The sequence below is a fragment of the Triticum aestivum genome, chromosome 3A (genome assembly GCF_018294505.1).
Source record: "Triticum aestivum cultivar Chinese Spring chromosome 3A, IWGSC CS RefSeq v2.1, whole genome shotgun sequence".
Lineage (NCBI taxonomy): Eukaryota > Viridiplantae > Streptophyta > Magnoliopsida > Poales > Poaceae > Triticum > Triticum aestivum.
This window is the reverse complement of record NC_057800.1, coordinates 402,357,316-402,374,569: the sequence shown is the minus strand read 5'-3', so window position 1 is coordinate 402,374,569 and position 17,254 is coordinate 402,357,316.

Genomic DNA, 17,254 nt, shown 5'->3' with positions numbered 1-17,254 from the left:
AAGCAACTAAGCTTGGGGATGCCCCGGAAGGCATCCCCTCTTCTGTCTCCAACTTTATCGGTAAACTCACTTGGAGCTATATTTTCATTCATCACATGATATGAGTTTTACTTGGAGCCTCAATTTATTTTGTTAGGATTTTCTTGCTGTTATTTAGAATAATGTTTTGCATCTTTTATTTCAATAAAAGTGGCAATGATAGCCTTTGTCATGCTTATTTTGCAAGTATACATGTTGCTGTTTGAAAACAGGAAGTTTACCGCTTTTGCAAAAAAATCCCTAGAAAAGTTAGAATGTGATAAAATGTTCAAACTTTTAGCAAAATGACCTCTGATAATTTTCTACACTATGGTAAGTTTTCATAACTTTTCGAGTTAAGGAAGTATTGATACTCTTGCATTCTTTAAAAGACTATACTGTTTTGGCAGACTGTTGTTATGTTTGCATTGTTAGCATATGTTTGCTTGTTTAATGATTCTATTTGAGGATAGGAGTATTCAATATGCAGAGGAATTTAGTGTGAAATGTTTAATAATAATTTTAGTGATTTGCTACAGTAGAGTATGATAAGGCTTTTGCATTGGTTTATACTAACATATCTCACGAGTTCTTGTTGAGTTTTGTGTGGATGAAGTTTTTGAGATTTAGGAAAACTTTGATATGATAAGAATTAAGGAGACATAAAAGCTCAATCTTGGGGGTGCCCAAGGCATCCCAAGATAATGTTTCAAGAAGTCTCAAGCATCTACGCTTGGGGATGCCCCGGTAGGCATCCCGCCTTTCTTCTTCAACAATTATTGGTTTGTATCGGTTGAGCCTAAGTTTTTGCTTCTTCACATGATGTGTGCTATTCTTGGAATATCATTTTATTTTTTTGCTTGCTGTTTTAATAAAATACTTAGATCTGAAAGTTTTTAAATAAAAGAGAGTCCTCAAATATTTGCCAGGGAGGCTAAGTGAGCGGCACTCACATCCCGTCAACGAAGCTCTTTTCTATGGAATTGCTCTAGTGCTTCACTTATATCTTTTTGAGCATGGTGTGCTTTAGTATTTTTGAAGAAATTATCTCTTGCTTCACTTCAATTAATTTGAGATAAATAAATATTATGCTCATGATCTTCACTTATATCTTTTTGGAGTAGCTTGTCTTTCATGAAGCGCATCCAAAAATATATAAATGAAGATCATGAGCATAATATTTATTTCTCTCAAATTAATTTAAGTGACGCAAGAGAGAATTTGTCCAAAAATACTAAAGCACACCGTGCTCAAAAATATATAAGTGAAGCACTAGAGCAATTCCATAAGAAAGAGCTTCGTTAACGGGATGTGAATGCCGCTTACCTAGCCTCCCTGCAACTATTTGAGGACTCTATTTTATTTAAAAACTTTCAGATCTAAGTATTTTATTAAAGCAACAAGAAAAATGAAAATAAAATGTCATTCTAAGAATAGCACACACCATGTGAAGAAGCAAAAACTTAGGCTCAACCGGTACTAACCGATAACTGTTGATGAAGAAAGGTGGGATGCCTACCGGGGCATCCCCAAGCTTAGATGCTTGAGAATTCTTGGAATATTATCTTGGGATGCCTTGGGAATCCCCAAGCTTGAGATTTTGTGTCTCCTTAATTCCTCTCATATCACGGTTTTCCTAAATCTTAAAAGCTTCATCCACACAAAACTCAACAAGAACTCATGAGATATGTTAGTATAAACCAATGCAAGAACATTATCATTCTATACTGTAGCAAATCACTAAAATTATTATTCAACATTGCATACTAAATGCCTCTGCATATCTAATACTCCTATCCTCAAATAGAACCATCAAACAAGCAAACATATGCAAACATAATAGCAATCTGCCAAAACGGTATAGTTTGTAAAGAATGCAAGAGTATCAATACTTCCCTAACTGCAAAAGTTATGAAAACTTACCACACTGTAGAAAATTTATGAGAGCTTATTTTCAAAAAAAATCAACATTTTATCACATTTGGAATTTTCTAGGGAATTTTTGCAACAGCGGTAAACTTTCTGCTTTCAAATAGCAACATGTATACTTGCAAAATAAGCATGGGAAAGGCTATCATTGCCACTTTTATTGAAATAAAAGATGCAAAATATTATTCTAATAACATCAAGCAAATTATAAAAAAATAAAATGATGCTCCAAGCAAAACACATATCATGTGACGAATGAAAACATAGCTCCAAGTGAGGTTACCGATAATATTGGAGACGAACGAGGGGATGCCTTCTGGGGCATCCCCAAGCTTAGTTGCTTGGATATTCCTTCAATATTACCTTGGGGTGCCTTGGGCATCCCCAGTCTTAGGGTCTTGTCACTCCTTATTCTCCTCATATCGACATCTCACCCAAAATTTGAAAACTTCAATCACCCAAAACATAACGGAACTTTGTGAGATAGGTTAGTATGATAAAGAGCAAACCATTTCACTTTGGTAATGTCAAAGACAAGATTCATAATTGTTTCCACACAATGCCTAATGTAGCATATAATTTCTACAATTTATATTGAGCAATATAAGCCATAGAAACTAAAAAACAAGCAAACTATGCATTGAAAACATAATCTGTCAAAAATAGAACAATCTAGTAATCTGTACTCCAACCATACTTCTGCTACTCCAAAAATTATGAAAAAATATTAAAACCTGGGAAATTTGTCTATTAATCTTCTGCAAAAAGAATAAGCATTTTATATTGCTTCTGTTAAAAATGAGAGTTGTTTTCGTAAGCACAGAAGTTTCTATTTTTCAGCAAGATCAAATCAACTATCACCGTAAGCCATCCCAAAGGTCTTACTTGGCACGTTATTGAAACAAAAGCTATAAAACATTATTACCATAGTTCCCTAATCACGTTAACACACAAAAACAGTAGGTAAAAGTGTTGGGTTGTCTCCCAACAAGAGCTTTTCTTTAATGCCTTTTAGCTAGGCATGATGATTTCAATGATGCTCAGATAAAAGATAAGAATTGAAACATAAAGAGAGCATCATGAATCATAAGTTCCTCTCTCAAAATAATTTTCAGTAGCATCATGAATAGATTCATCAATATAACCATCACATAAAGCATTATTTTCATGATCCAAAAGCATAGAAAATTTATTACTCTCCATATAAGCAATTTTATTCTCATTCATAATAGTGGGAGTATCATAGGAAACTTGAATACTATAAAATGTTCCCACATTAAAAGAGTAATGTTCAGTAAAAGGATACTCAAAATTAGAACAATAATTATCACTACTTTTTTAACATAAGTATCAGCACAATAATCATCATAAGTGGGAGGCATGCAATCATCATAGAGAATTTGATTATTCAAAGTAAGGGGGCGAAAAAGATCATATTCATTAAGCATAGCATCCACAAGGATGGGACAAACATTATTGCAACATGTAAATTCTCAAACATGTCATTCTCATCAAACATAGCATCCCCAATCTTGTGGCTTGGCATATCATAAGCATAATCATTATCATCATTAATAGTATGAATAACACCAACGGTATAACAATTGATATCATCATAATTTCCCAAGTTGCTGCCAAAAAGATTTCCAAGATTATAAAAAGTATCATTATCTTCCCAATTATAATCATCACAAAAAGCAATAGGCATAACAAAGTCATCATCAAGTGCATCATCTTCCACAATTATTTTTGATCCATTTTCATGAGGCACAACAATAATAGGAGCAACATTATTTGGGAGAGATACCTTTTTACCTCTATTATTTCTTATTTTCTTCTTCTTCACCACATCATGTGTGGGTTTAATTAATCTTTTCAAGCTTCTTATTGATGAGATTGGTTGGATAGGAAGCTCTCCCTCGTTACTTGATTCATCATAATAAACACTAGGAGGGTATTGGGAAATATTCTCCCTTTCATTAGTACTATCTTCATATTCTATTTGTTTTCTTGACTTTAGATAGTTGGCAATATAAGGATTCTCAATGCAATTTACCGCACAAAACATATAAATTTCCTCTAGATCAAAATCAAGAAATCTCTCGAGATAAAATTTTGGAATACGCTTAGTTATACGTTTCATTTCTTCATACCCCAATAGAAGACTAGGCTCTTTACGATGCTCAAGGGTAATCAAGTTATCACAATTTTTGGACACGATTTGATCATGAAAGAATTTGCATTGGAGATTTAAATGACCATGTTCATTGCAAAGTTCACAAGGATGGTGAAAAAAAAATCTTTCAGCACAATCATCTAGCCTCTCTTGCAACTTTTTCGTTTCTAAATATTTATGGTTCTTACAAAATCTATCCTCCCTTTTTAGTGTGCAAATGCACTCCCAATTCGCACCACTAAAATTGACATGCTTATAAGAAACCGTTTTCTCATGACTAGTGCAATAATAATTAGCATTTTGGATATTCAAAAAATTCATACTAACAACATTGCAATCATGCTCATCATTCAAATGTTTTGTGTCGAACTTTTTATTGACTTCTTCTTCTAACAATTGAGCACAATTTTCCGAACCATCATTTTCAAGAAAGATATTATAAAGATGATCAATAATATGATGCAACCTCAATTTCATTTTTTATGTAGTTTTGTTTTATAAACCAAACTAGTGATAAAACTAGAAAATAAAAGATTCAATTGCAAGATCTAAAGATACACCTTCAAGCACTCACCTCCCCGGCAATGGTGCCAAAAAAGAGCTTGGTGTCTACTACGCAACTTTATTCTTGTAGACTCGTGTTGGGCCTCCAAGCGCAGAGTTTTGTAGGACAGTAGCAAATTTCCCTCAAGTGGATGACCTTTGGTTTATCAATCCATGGGAGGTGTAGGATGAAGATGGTCTCTCTCAAACAACCCTGCAACCAAATACAAGAAATCTCTTGTGTCACCAACACACCCAATACAATGGCAAATTGTATAGGTGCACTAGTTCGGCGAAGAGATGGTGATAGAAGTGTAATATTGATGGTAGAAATATATTTTTATAATCAACAACAAGGTAGCAAATAGTAAACAGGCACAAAAACGGTATTGCAATGCTTGAAAATGAGGCCTAGGGTCCATACTTTCGCTAGTGCAATCTCTCAACAACGGTAATATAATTGGATCATATAACTATTCCTCAACATGCAACAAAGAATCACTTCAAAGTTCCTATCTAGTGGAGAACATAAGACGGAATTGTTTGTAGGGTACGAAACCACCTCGAAGCTATTCTTTTCGATCAATGTATCCTAGAGTTCGTACTAAAATAACACGAAGCTATTCTTTACGATCGATCTAACCAAGATTTCGTACTAAAATAACACCAAAGCAAATTCAGATTCATAATATTCAATCCAACACAAAGAACTTCAAAGAGTGCCCCAAGATTTCTAGTGGAGAAACAAAGACAAGAACGTGCATCAACCCCTATGCATAGATTACCCCATTATCACCTCGGGAATCCGCGAATTGAGTGCCAAAACATATATCAAGTGAATCAATACGATACCCCATCGTCACCACAAGTATTCAATTGCAAGACATATACCAAGTGCTCTCAAATCCATAAAAGTATTCAATCCGATAAAACAAAATCTCAAAGGGAAAACTCAATTCATCACAATAAGATAGAGAGGGGAAAACATCATATGATCCGACTATATTAACAAAGCCCGCGATACATCAAGATCATGACATCTCAAGAACACGAGAGTGAGAGAGAGAGAGATTAAACACATAGCTACTGGTACAAACCCTCAGCCCCGAGGGTGGACTACTCCCTCCTCGTCGTGGTGGCCGCCGGGATGATGAAGATGGCCACCGGTGATGATTTCCCCCTCCGGCAGAGTGCAAGAATGGGGTTTAGATTGATTTTCAGTGGCTACAGAGCCTTGCGGTGGCGGAACTCCTGATCTCAGTTCTGTTCTGGAAGTTTGGGAATATATAAGAGGTGTTGGCGTCGAGAACAATTCAGGGGAGTCCACAAGGGGCCCACAAGAGGTCGGGGGCGCGCCCTAGGGGGGGTGCCCCCACCCTTGTGGTGGCCTTGGGACTCCTCTAGTGCATCTTCGGTACTCTATGGGCTTCTTTTGGTCCATAAACAATCGTCGTAAAGTTTCAGGTCAATTGGACTCCATTTGATATTCCTTTCCTGCGAAACTCAAAAGCAAGGAAAAAAATAGAAAATGGCACTGGGCTCTAGGTTAATAGGTTAGTCCCAAAAATCATATAAAATAGCATATAAATGCACATAAAACATCCAAGATGGATAATATAATAGCATGGAACAATAAAAGATTATAGATACATTGGAGACGTATCAATTCTTTGCAGGAAAACTCCTCTCCAAATGGGAAGGACCCTATGTTATCGAGGAAGTTTATCGGTCTGGAGCTATCAAAATAAATAACACCGAAGGTACTAACTGTAAGTGCATCTAGTGCCCCTTAGTGATTTTGGTGTACTGCAGACTTATAGGTTAAGGGAGTAATGTGTTTGTGAGTGTACACAGGTCTATAAGTCTATGAGGAGTTCCATATTTATGATGAAAGTCAACCCCTAAAAATGAATGCGTTTAGCTGAAGACTTTGGTTTTTTGAAGACTTTGAAAGTGAAGAAATTGGTGTGACTGTGAAGACTTGATATTCATGCGAGGAATATGAAGTGTGAAGACTTTTATTTTCGTAGTTTCATTTTCTCTTTCTTGAGTCATATGAAACGCCGTACTATTAAAGGGGGTCGAGGTAAAACTAAGGAAAAGTTTCCAAGTGATGCTCATCTCAAAATCCTACACCTACCCAATCCTTTCGAGTGAAGCCATTGGAAATCTCATACATCTCAGTCAATTTCTTCAGTGACAGAGATGAAGATCTTCTGGTCTTTGAGGAGTTTGTTCTGACTGAGGAGTTAGGGATTCGCCGGTGCAGATTGCCTACAAGTGAGGAACATGATAGCCCTGGGGAATTTGATAGTCAAATTTCCGACTGTTGCTGTGCTATGCGCCGACACTCCCAAAATATCTACCCACCTAACCGTCATATCATTGAAAGGCATTTATGTCATATCCTGTCGGGCTGCTCCCTAGGCTATAAATAGCTGCCCCTACAACCACTAGCTGGTTGGCTGCTCCGAGAGAAACTGACTGTAGCGATCCAACCTCAAACGGTCAAATCTCTGTGCATTAGTGTCATCCCTGGATCGGTAATGCTGACACACACAGTACTTGAAGGATTTATAACAGAGTTGCAATCACACACTTATTAAATACAGTATCACATAAGAGAGTACTTATTACAATAATATGGCTGAAGGCCAACTAATAAGATAACACTGGAAGGCTTGGAAGATTAAGCGAGTCCATCAACTCCAACGACATAGCTGAGTGCATGACAACAACCTAGCGCACCTTACTCTTAGTTTGAAAAGTCTGCAACATAATACGTTGAAGCCCGAAAACGGGTCAGCACATGGAATATGCTGGCAGAATAACACTGTAGAGCAATGAACATGTAACAGCTACAACTATATGCATATTTGGCTGGTGGAGGCTCTATGGTTATTATGTTTTTGCGAAAAGCCAATTTTTCCCTACAACAAAGGAATAAAATTTATTTAACTATCATGGCAGTTGATAAACATTGAGAATGGTAAACCCCATTTCAATCCCAATTAAAGTAATCATTAACCCCACAAGTTAATTAAATAAAGTGATGAGATCAACATAATAATTCAAGCAGCAGATACTCAAGATGTCCATAATCGGGGACACGGCTAATCATGATTAGTTTGTACACTCTGCAGAGGTTTGCGCATTTTTTCCCACAAGACTCGATCTCCTCCGTTGTATTTCTTGCACTTCATGATGTTTGAGAAACGGATGACCGAGACATAGTCTTTCAGAAGAGGTCCCCTTACCCATAGATAGGCCGGTACACCTACAATCCCCTACATCTGCTAGTCCATCATGGAAAGGATTCACACAACTTACTCAACTATGCCAAAGCCCATAATGGCTTGTGGCTGCACACGGAAGTTTCTAGCACGAATGATCTTATGATCCCTTTGAGCCCGGGTGGAGAACCATAGAATGATCACACGGATTCCCCGGGATCTCCTTGGACAGCACTGGATTGCCCCAGGTGCCCACAAACAATCCACCCAGATGTGTGTTAAAGTAGCCACCTTAAATAAACCCTTAGTTCGTAATAATACTCTCAACTATTATGTATCACTCATACCAAACCACGTCTACTAGCATAGCATAGCAGTATAAGCATAACGTAGAAGTAACTCACAGGGTTTAAATAAAAAGGGAAATAGGTTCTACCTCAACTACTACTTCCCAATACCCACAAGTTATCAAATCCTAACCATGCAATGTTTGAGGATTGAAACTAATGCATAAAAATTGGGTAATGAAGAAGTATGATCAAAGTATTACGTGCCTTGCTGACGATCTGAAAATCCTAGTGACTCGTAGTAACACGCTTCGCACTCCGGAAACTCTATTGCAAACAAATAATAGCATACATAAGCACTCAAGCAATGATGCAAAGGTAAAACTCAGATGATAAAATCCAAATTGAAAGTTCAGCTGAAGAGCTTTGATTTGCAAAAAGAAACACTCAAATCGGAGCTACGAAACTCAAACTATGATCAAAAGAAGTTCGAATTAAAATCTGCTTGCAACCAAATTTTAAATTATCAAAATCAGGTTCAAGTTGGTTAACTTGAAAGAGGGGTTCGAGACGAAGATTTTGGCGTTGGTTTCACTGGATTTGGACGAACGGTTAAAAAGTTGCGAAGGTTTGAAGATCAGGGGCTAAACTGCGATAAAAATAATCTTGGATAGGTCCCTGGCGAAAATAAATCAGAAAAACAAAAATCTATCGGAAGAACGTCTGCTAACAGAGACGAACAAATGAATTCGTTCGTTATAAGAACTAAACGAACGAACATTCGTAGAATAGATCTAACCGAAGAAAAACCGATCTATATAAAAAACTGTCTGGGGGTGCTGATCCACCAACACCTATGGGGACAGGGCCCCTTTCGGTTCGGTGGGAGGCGGAGAGCGCACAAAGAGCGGATCGAGGCGGTACACGCGGGCGGTTTTTACCCAGCTTCGGGCCGCACGGATGCGTAAAACCCTACTGCTGCTTGTTTCTGTGTATTGAACCTTTGCTCAGGAGCGATCGACGCTACCAGACTGAGCGTGGGGGTGTTTCTGGTGTCTCCAATGAGCCGAACTGGCCGAACCTCCTCTACGTTGCGCTTGGGCCTCCTTTTATACTTTCAAGGGGTCACCGACAGGTGGCAACGTAGACTAGAAGGGTAAAAATGGAAAAGGATGTTGTAGGTGCAGCTACCGCTACTGTGGATACAGTGCGCCCTACCTAACTCTGACGGCAGGGGACAAGGGCATTAAATGCCTGTCTGAGTCTCCCAAACAGTGCAAAAGGTGACCGTTAGGAGCGCCACCGTTTGCCACGATGGGCTTCTCTTCGTCTCCGCTTGCCACCACGTACCCCTAGCTGCACGGCCTCCTGCCACGTGTGCTTGGGAGAGTCCCAGAGCGACACGTTAGCAGGTGTGCTGGAGCGCGGGCACGAAGTGGGGGTTTCCTGCGGCAAGCTCCTTGCCGCGGCCCTCGTCTTGTCGCGTCCGGAAGCTTGTCGCTCGCCGGATCTTGCCGGGACGCAGGGCGCGTCGCGGCAAGCTTTCTTGGTATGCCTTGAGTAGCCTTCCCGGCAAGCTCCTCTTGCCGGGGTCTTGTCTCTTCCCGACAAGATCCTCTTGCCGGGGCCTTGGTAGTCCTTCCCGGCAAGCTCCTCTTGCCGGGGCCTTGGTTGGCCCTCCCGGCAAGCTCCTCTTGCCGGGGCCTTGGTTGGCCCTCCCGGCAAGCTCCTCTTGCCGGGGCCTTGGTTTGAGTACTTTGTCCTTGAATGGTCTTCAAGGGAACCACGGAGGGTCTTGGCGGTCACCCGGCAAACCTTGCCGCGGGGTGCTGCAACTGCCCGTGCACGAGTTAGGGATACTAGGGTACCCCTACTCTAGTACACCGACAAAAACCGAACTAGATCTAAACCGAAAAACAAACCGGCCCCGTGAAGGAGAAAGTATCGCTCTATCTTGGGGGAGGCTTAAGTCAATGTTATATTCATGCCCCAATCATGAGCTCTCAAGAGAAATTATTATCCAGAATTTTTATGCTCGGCTTTCTTGTGATGATCAATCCATGCTCGATGCTTCTTGTACTGGTTCTTTTATGAAGAAGACTATTGAATTCCGATGGGATCTTTTGGAAAGAATTAAATGCAACTTTGAAGATTGGGAACTTGATGAAGGTAAAGAGTCAGGTATTAAGCTTAAGTATGATTGTGTTAAATCTTTTATGAATACCGATGCTTTTCAAAAGTTTAGCACTAAATATGGACTTGACTCTAAGATAGTAGCCTCCTTTTGTGAATCCTTTATAATGTTGATCCAGTTGTTCCTACTACTTATATTGAGAAACCACCTTTCCCTGTCAGGATAAAGGAACATGCTAAAGTTTCAACTGTGGTTAACAGAAGTTATATTAGAACACCTAAACCTGATGAACAAATCAAAGTAGAACCTAGTATTGCTATTGTTAAGGATCTCTTGGAAGAAAATGTAGATGGGCATGTTATTTACTTCTGTAATGAAGCTACTAGAATTGTCAAGCCTGATAGAACGGATAATCATAGACCCGTTGTTGGCATGCCCGTTGTATCAGTTATAATAGGAGATCATTGTTATCATGGTTTATGTGACATAGGTGCTAGGGTGAGTGCTATTCCCTTTACTTTATATCAAGAAATTATGTATGACATAGCACCTGGAGAGATAGAAGACATTGATGTTACTATTAAACTTGCTAATAGAGATATGATACGTCTCCAACATATCTATAATATATGAAATATTCATGCCATGTTCACAAAAAAAATTATATGGTTTTGGTATGATTTGCATGGAAGTAACCCGGACTGACGCTGTTTTCAGTAGAACTACCTTGGTGTTGTTTTTTGTGCAGAAATGAAAGTTCTCCAAATGGGCTGAAACTTTTTGATGATCTTTTAGAACAAAAGAGACCCCCGAAGCTTTGTGGGAGGGCTAGAAGAGCCACGAGGAGGGCACAACCCACCTGGGCGCGCCTGGTGGGCCTGGCTTGCCCTGGTGGTTTGAGCTCACCTCGAGGCCCATCTTAGCGTGAAACCAACACCAAAAAATCCTATAAATAGAGAAACCATCGGAAGTTAACCTAGATCAGAAGTTCCAGCGCCGCAAGGCTCCGTAGCCACCGAAAACCAATCTAGACCTGTTCTGGTACCCTGTCGGAGGGGGGAATCATCTCCGATGGCCATCTTCATCATCCTGGCGGCCACCACGATTAGGAGGGAGTAGTCCACCCTCAGGGCTGAGGGTTTGTACTAGTAGCTATGCATTTAATCTCTCTCTCTCTCTCTCGGGATCTATATCATGGGCTTTCTTAATGTAGTCGAATCATATGATGTTTCTCCCCTCCATACTCTTGTTGTGATGAGTTGAATCTTTACCCTTTGAAAGTTTTTTCTTGTCAGATTGAATGTTCAGATATGAGAACACATGATGTATGACTTGCGGTATGAATACTTGAGGTGACAATGGGGTATCATATTGATTCACTTGATGTATGTTATGGCACTCAACTTGCGGATTCCCGAGGTGACATTGGGGTAATTTATGCATAGGGGTTGATGAATGTTTTTATTATCTATTCTCGGATAGAAACTTTGGGGTCTCCTTGTAGTTGTTTGTGTTGGATTGAGTATTATGAATATGAATTTTCTTTGGTGTTATTTTAGTACTCTTCTCAGATAGAAACTCCCTACTCTTCTCGTGCCTTGATTCGCTGAGCGGGGCGGCCGAGCCCCCCACCTCGCTTCTTTATAAAGAGCGGGAGGGGAGCACAGAAACCCGCACTCTCGCACCTTCTCTTTTCTTCAGCTTCTGCTCCCCTTTCTCTCTTCTGCCATGGAGAAAGGGAACCCAGGCCCTTCATCGGTGGCGGCGAGGGTCGCCGCCAGACAGCGCATCTCTCCCTCTTCCGTGCCCGTGGTGGCAGAGCCAGCCATAAGGGGAAGAGGGAGGGGGCGAGGTCGCGGACGAGGTTGAGGCGCTCGGGGAAGAGGCGGACGGGCGGCGCGTCAGCTTCACCTCCGCCAGCGGCTCCTCCCCCACGGCGGTCCATATAGGGGACGACCCTTGCAAGTTCTTCGTCAGGCTGCGTCGGGCGCCTCGTCGTCGCCTCCGGCTTCCAGCTCCGTTTGCGCGCGCGATGGAGTTGGACCCGCCCGAGACACTGAGACTGCACATGAGGGGCTGTGGGATCAGCGGCACGCGAGTCCGCGTTGCATTCCTAGCCCCTAATGTGATGTATCTTGATCGAGGGTGGAAGACGTTCGCCCGCATCCACAGCTTGACGGAGGGGTTTACCCTCCATTTTAAGTTGATGGAGGGTGATCTCCTCTCCGTCAAGGCCTTCGGGTGCTTCGGCACTCGGGCGAAGTGCTGCATGGACAGCTCCTCCGACAGCGAAGGCTCCTCCTCGAGCGAGAGCGACGAGGAGGGGAGCGACAGCGACGACGAGGGTAGCGGGCGGCGGGGCAGCGGGTCCGACTAGGCGTCGGGCGCCGCTTTGCGCGGCACCGGCGACCCCATCATCCGCATCGCCGGCTTCTTGAACTCCCCGGGGTCGTCTCTTGGGTGGCTGGCGTAGGGACACTGCGAAAGGGGAAGAGGGCTGGCGACAAGGCCGTCAGGTCGGAGTACGAGGGCGTGGTGCCCTCGACAGCGCGCTGACGTCCTGCCGCCCCGTCTTCGAGCCCCGCTTCCAGCGCCGCCGTCGCCGTCCAGCCTTCGGACGACCCCCGGGATGTTCCCTTGGTGTCTTCTGGCACCCGTAGCTCGCCTAGGCGCTCCTTCTGCCCTTTTCGCCTCCTTGACCTGCCTCCTAAGGAGAGGGACAGGAAAGGGATTACAGGCATCTTATCGTTTTAATTTGTAAGCCTTCGGGCCTTAGCTGTATCTAAAACTTGTAATCCTCTCTTTCATGTTTTTCATCCTCTATGGACTGTACCTGAGTGGGATGTTTTTTTAATGAAAAGGGGGATGCTTGCCGGGTTATTTGTCTCGTGAGTTAGACCCACGCCAAGGAGCAAATCCTTGGTATCCCTCGGACAGACATTTCATCTCCTGGCAACATGCCCTGCCGCCTTCCCACGTCGCTCAACCTTTCTCACGCTTTTGACGGAGGCAGGAACGAGGTGGGTGCGGTCTCCTCATTTCATCCCTTTGCTGCCGTGACTACGACCAAACTTGGCCCCGAGAACGAGCCCCAGGGCCTAGAGTCGAGGGAGCATGGCCGTTTCCGGGAAGAAACGTGGTTTCGCATTCCCCAGTCCATAAGAGGATGCATGATGAGGGATGAAAGACTTATCTGATATTGCAGCCCCCGGCAACTCTGGTTTGCCGTGGACGATTCTTGGCACTCGCAGCCCCCAGCGATATTGGCTTGCCGGGAAGGATTTTATCTTCAACAGAGAACTTTGTCGTTCCCGATGCCGGCTTCTGGCAAGCTTGTTGCCAAGAAGGCTTTCATCTTCAGCAGAGAGCTTTGACGTTCTCGATGCCGGCTTCCGGCAAGCTTGTTGCCAGGAAGGCTTTTATCTTCAACAGAGAACTTTGACGTTCTCGATGCCGGCTTCCGGCAAGCTTGTTGCCAGGAAGGCTTTTATCTTCGGCAGAGAACTTTGACGTTCTCGATGCCGGCTTCCGGCAAGCTTGTTGCCAGGAAGGCTTTTATCCTCGGCAGAGAACTTTGACGTTCTCGATGCCGGCTTCCGGCAAGCTTGTTGCCAGGAAGGCTTTTATCTTTGGCAGAGAACTTTGACGTTCTCGATGCCGGCTTCCGGCAAGCTTGTTGCCAAGAAGGCTTATGGCGAAGAACATCGTCGTTCTTGACACCGGCTCCCGGCAAGATCGTTGCCGGAAAGGCTTATGGCGAAGAACTTCGTCGTTCTTGACGCCGGCTCCCGGCAAGATCGTTGCCGGAAAGGCTTATGGCGAAGAACTTCGTCGTTCTTGACGCCGGCTCCCGGCAAGATCGTTGCCGGAAAGGCTTATGGCGAAGAACTTCGTCGTTCTTGACACCGGCTCCTGGCAAGATCGTTGCCGGAAAGGCTTATGGCGAAGAACTTCGTCGTTCTTGACGCCGGAAAGATTGGCCCTAAGGGCGCTGCCAGCCCCCGGGCCATAACTGCGTTCAAACATAGCAAGTGATTAGCATCCGAAGTGCACTTAACTCGCTTGCGAATTTTGACTTCTGCTACATATTCCCTATGCCTGCTGGAATGCTTTCCGGTGCGTATGATCCAGCCAGCAGCGCTTGAGGGAACGGGCCCATAGCGGCTATTCAGGAACATCGCCTCTCGGAAAGGTTTACCTTCTTGGTTCTAGCGCAACCGCACAAGTTGCCGAGCGGACTCGAGGCAACATGGAGCGCAACTAGCCCTGAGAAGGCTCCTTGGCATACAGGTCTATGCAGAAATCTCAAATAAATAGCGCATGCTATCTTCCTGTTCAACCTCTCTTTGTACGTCCACCCTACGCTTTCTAGGGAAACTTGCCGGTGCAGGCACCCTTGCCGCGAGCGCCGAGTGCGAAACTTCAGCAGCCTGCTGGCGGGGTTGCTACCGACAAGCAATCTTGTCGCAGCTAGTTGCAGCTTGCTTAAGCTGTTGAGCGGAATCGAAACAAAGTAAGGGCGCTAGCGGCTCACTTAAGTTGCTGAGCGGACTCGAAGCAAAGTAAGGGCGCTAGCAGCTCACTTAAGTTGTTGAGCAAACTCGAAACAAAGTAAGGGCGCAACTAGCTACGAGTTGATTCCTCCGCGCACAGGTTTTCCGTACAAAGAACAAGATCTCCGAGGCGGATAACTTTATATAGAAAGGAAATATCTAAAGTTTCGCATGACTTAGCTTTTTCCGTTGCCGCACTGGCGACGTTCTTTTGCTTGCCCGCTCCTTAGGAGCCATGACGATGAAGATTTAGCTTGCGTGCACGCCGGATCGGGTTCGCACAATCTCGACGCCCCCTACCTGGCGCGCCAAAGATGTCGGGGGATGCTGATCCACCAACACCTATGGGGACAGGGCCCCTTTCGGTTCGGTGGGAGGTGGAGAGCGCACAAAGAGCGGATCGAGGCAGTACACGCGGGCGGTTTTTACCCAGCTTCGGGCCGCACGGATGCGTAAAACCCTACTGCTGCTTGTTTCTGTGTATTGAACCTTTGCTCAGGAGCGATCGACGCTACCAGACTGAGCGTGGGGGTGGTTCTGGTGTCTCCAATGAGCCGAACTGGCCGAACCTCCTCTACGTTGCGCTTGGGCCTCCTTTTATACTTTCAAGGGGTCACCGACAGGTGGCAACGTAGACTAGAAGGGTAAAAATGGAAAAGGATGCGGTAGGTGCAGCTACCGCTACTGTGGATACAGTGCGCCCTACCTAACTCTGACGGCAGGGGACAAGGGCATTAAATGCCTGTCTGAGTCTCCCAAACAGTGCAAAAGGTGACCGTTAGGAGCGCCACCGTTTGCCACGATGGGCTTCTCTTCGTCTCCGCTTGCCACCACGTACCCCTAGCTGCACGGCCTCCTGCCACGTGTGCTTGGGAGAGTCCCAGAGCGACACGTTAGCAGGTGTGCTGGAGCGCAGGCACGAAGTGGGGGTTTCCCGCGGCAAGCTCCTTGCCGCGGCCCTCGTCTTGTCGCGTCCGGAAGCTTGTCGCTCGCTGGATCTTGCCGGGACGCATGGCGCGTCGCGGCAAGCTTTCTTGGTATGCCTTGAGTAGCCTTCCCGGCAAGCTCCTCTTGCCGGGGTCTTGTCTCTTCCCGGCAAGATCCTCTTGCCAGGGCCTTGGTAGTCCTTCCCAGCAAGCTCCTCTTGCCGGGGCCTTGGTTGGCCCTCCCGGCAAGCTCCTCTTGCCGGGGCCTTGGTTTGAGTACTTTGTCCTTGAATGGTCTTCAAGGGAACCACGGAGGGTCTTGGCGGTCACCCGGCAAACCTTGCCGCGGGGTGCTGCAACTGCCCGTGCACGAGTTAGGGATACTAGGGTACCCCTACTCTAGTACACCGACAAAAAACGAACTAGATCTAAACCGAAAAACAAACCGGCCCCGTGAAGGAGAAAGTATCGCTCTATCTTGGGGGAGGCTTAAGTCAATGTTATATTCATGCCCCAATCATGAGCTCTCAAGAGAAATTATTATCCAGAATTTTTATGCTCGGCTTTCTTGTGATGATCAATCCATGGTCGATGCTTCTTGTACTGGTTCTTTTATGAAGAAGACTATTGAATTCCGATGGGATCTTTTGGAAAGAATTAAATGCAACTTTGAAGATTGGGAACTTGATGAAGGTAAAGAGTCAGGTATTAAGCTTAAGTATGATTGTGTTAAATCTTTTATGAATACCGATGCTTTTCAAAAGTTTAGCACTAAATATGGACTTGACTCTAAGATAGTAGCCTCCTTTTGTGAATCCTTTATAATGTTGATCCAGTTGTTCCTACTACTTATATTGAGAAACCACCTTTACCTGTCAGGATAAAGGAACATGCTAAAGTTTCAACTGTGGTTAACAGAAGTTATATTAGAACACCTAAACCTGATGAACAAATCAAAGTAGCACCTAGTATTGCTATTGTTAAGGATCTCTTGGAAGAAAATGTAGATGGGCATGTTATTTACTTCTGTAATGAAGCTACTAGAATTGTCAAACCTGATAGAACGGATAATCATAGACCCGTTGTTGGCATGCCCGTTGTATCAGTTATAATAGGAGATCACTGTTATCATGGTTTATGTGACATAGGTGCTAGGGTGAGTGCTATTCCCTTTACTTTATATCAAGAAATTATGTATGACATAGCACCTGGAGAGATAGAAGACATTGATGTTACTATTAAACTTGCTAATAGAGATATGATACGTCTCCAACATATCTATAATATATGAAGTATTCATGCCATGTTCACAAAAAAAATTATATGGTTTTGGTATGATTTGCATGGAAGTAACCCAGAGTGACGCTGTTTTCAGTAGAACTACCTTGGTGTTGTTTTTTGTGCAGAAATGAAAGTTCTCCAAATGGACTGAAACTTTTGGATGATCTTTTAGAA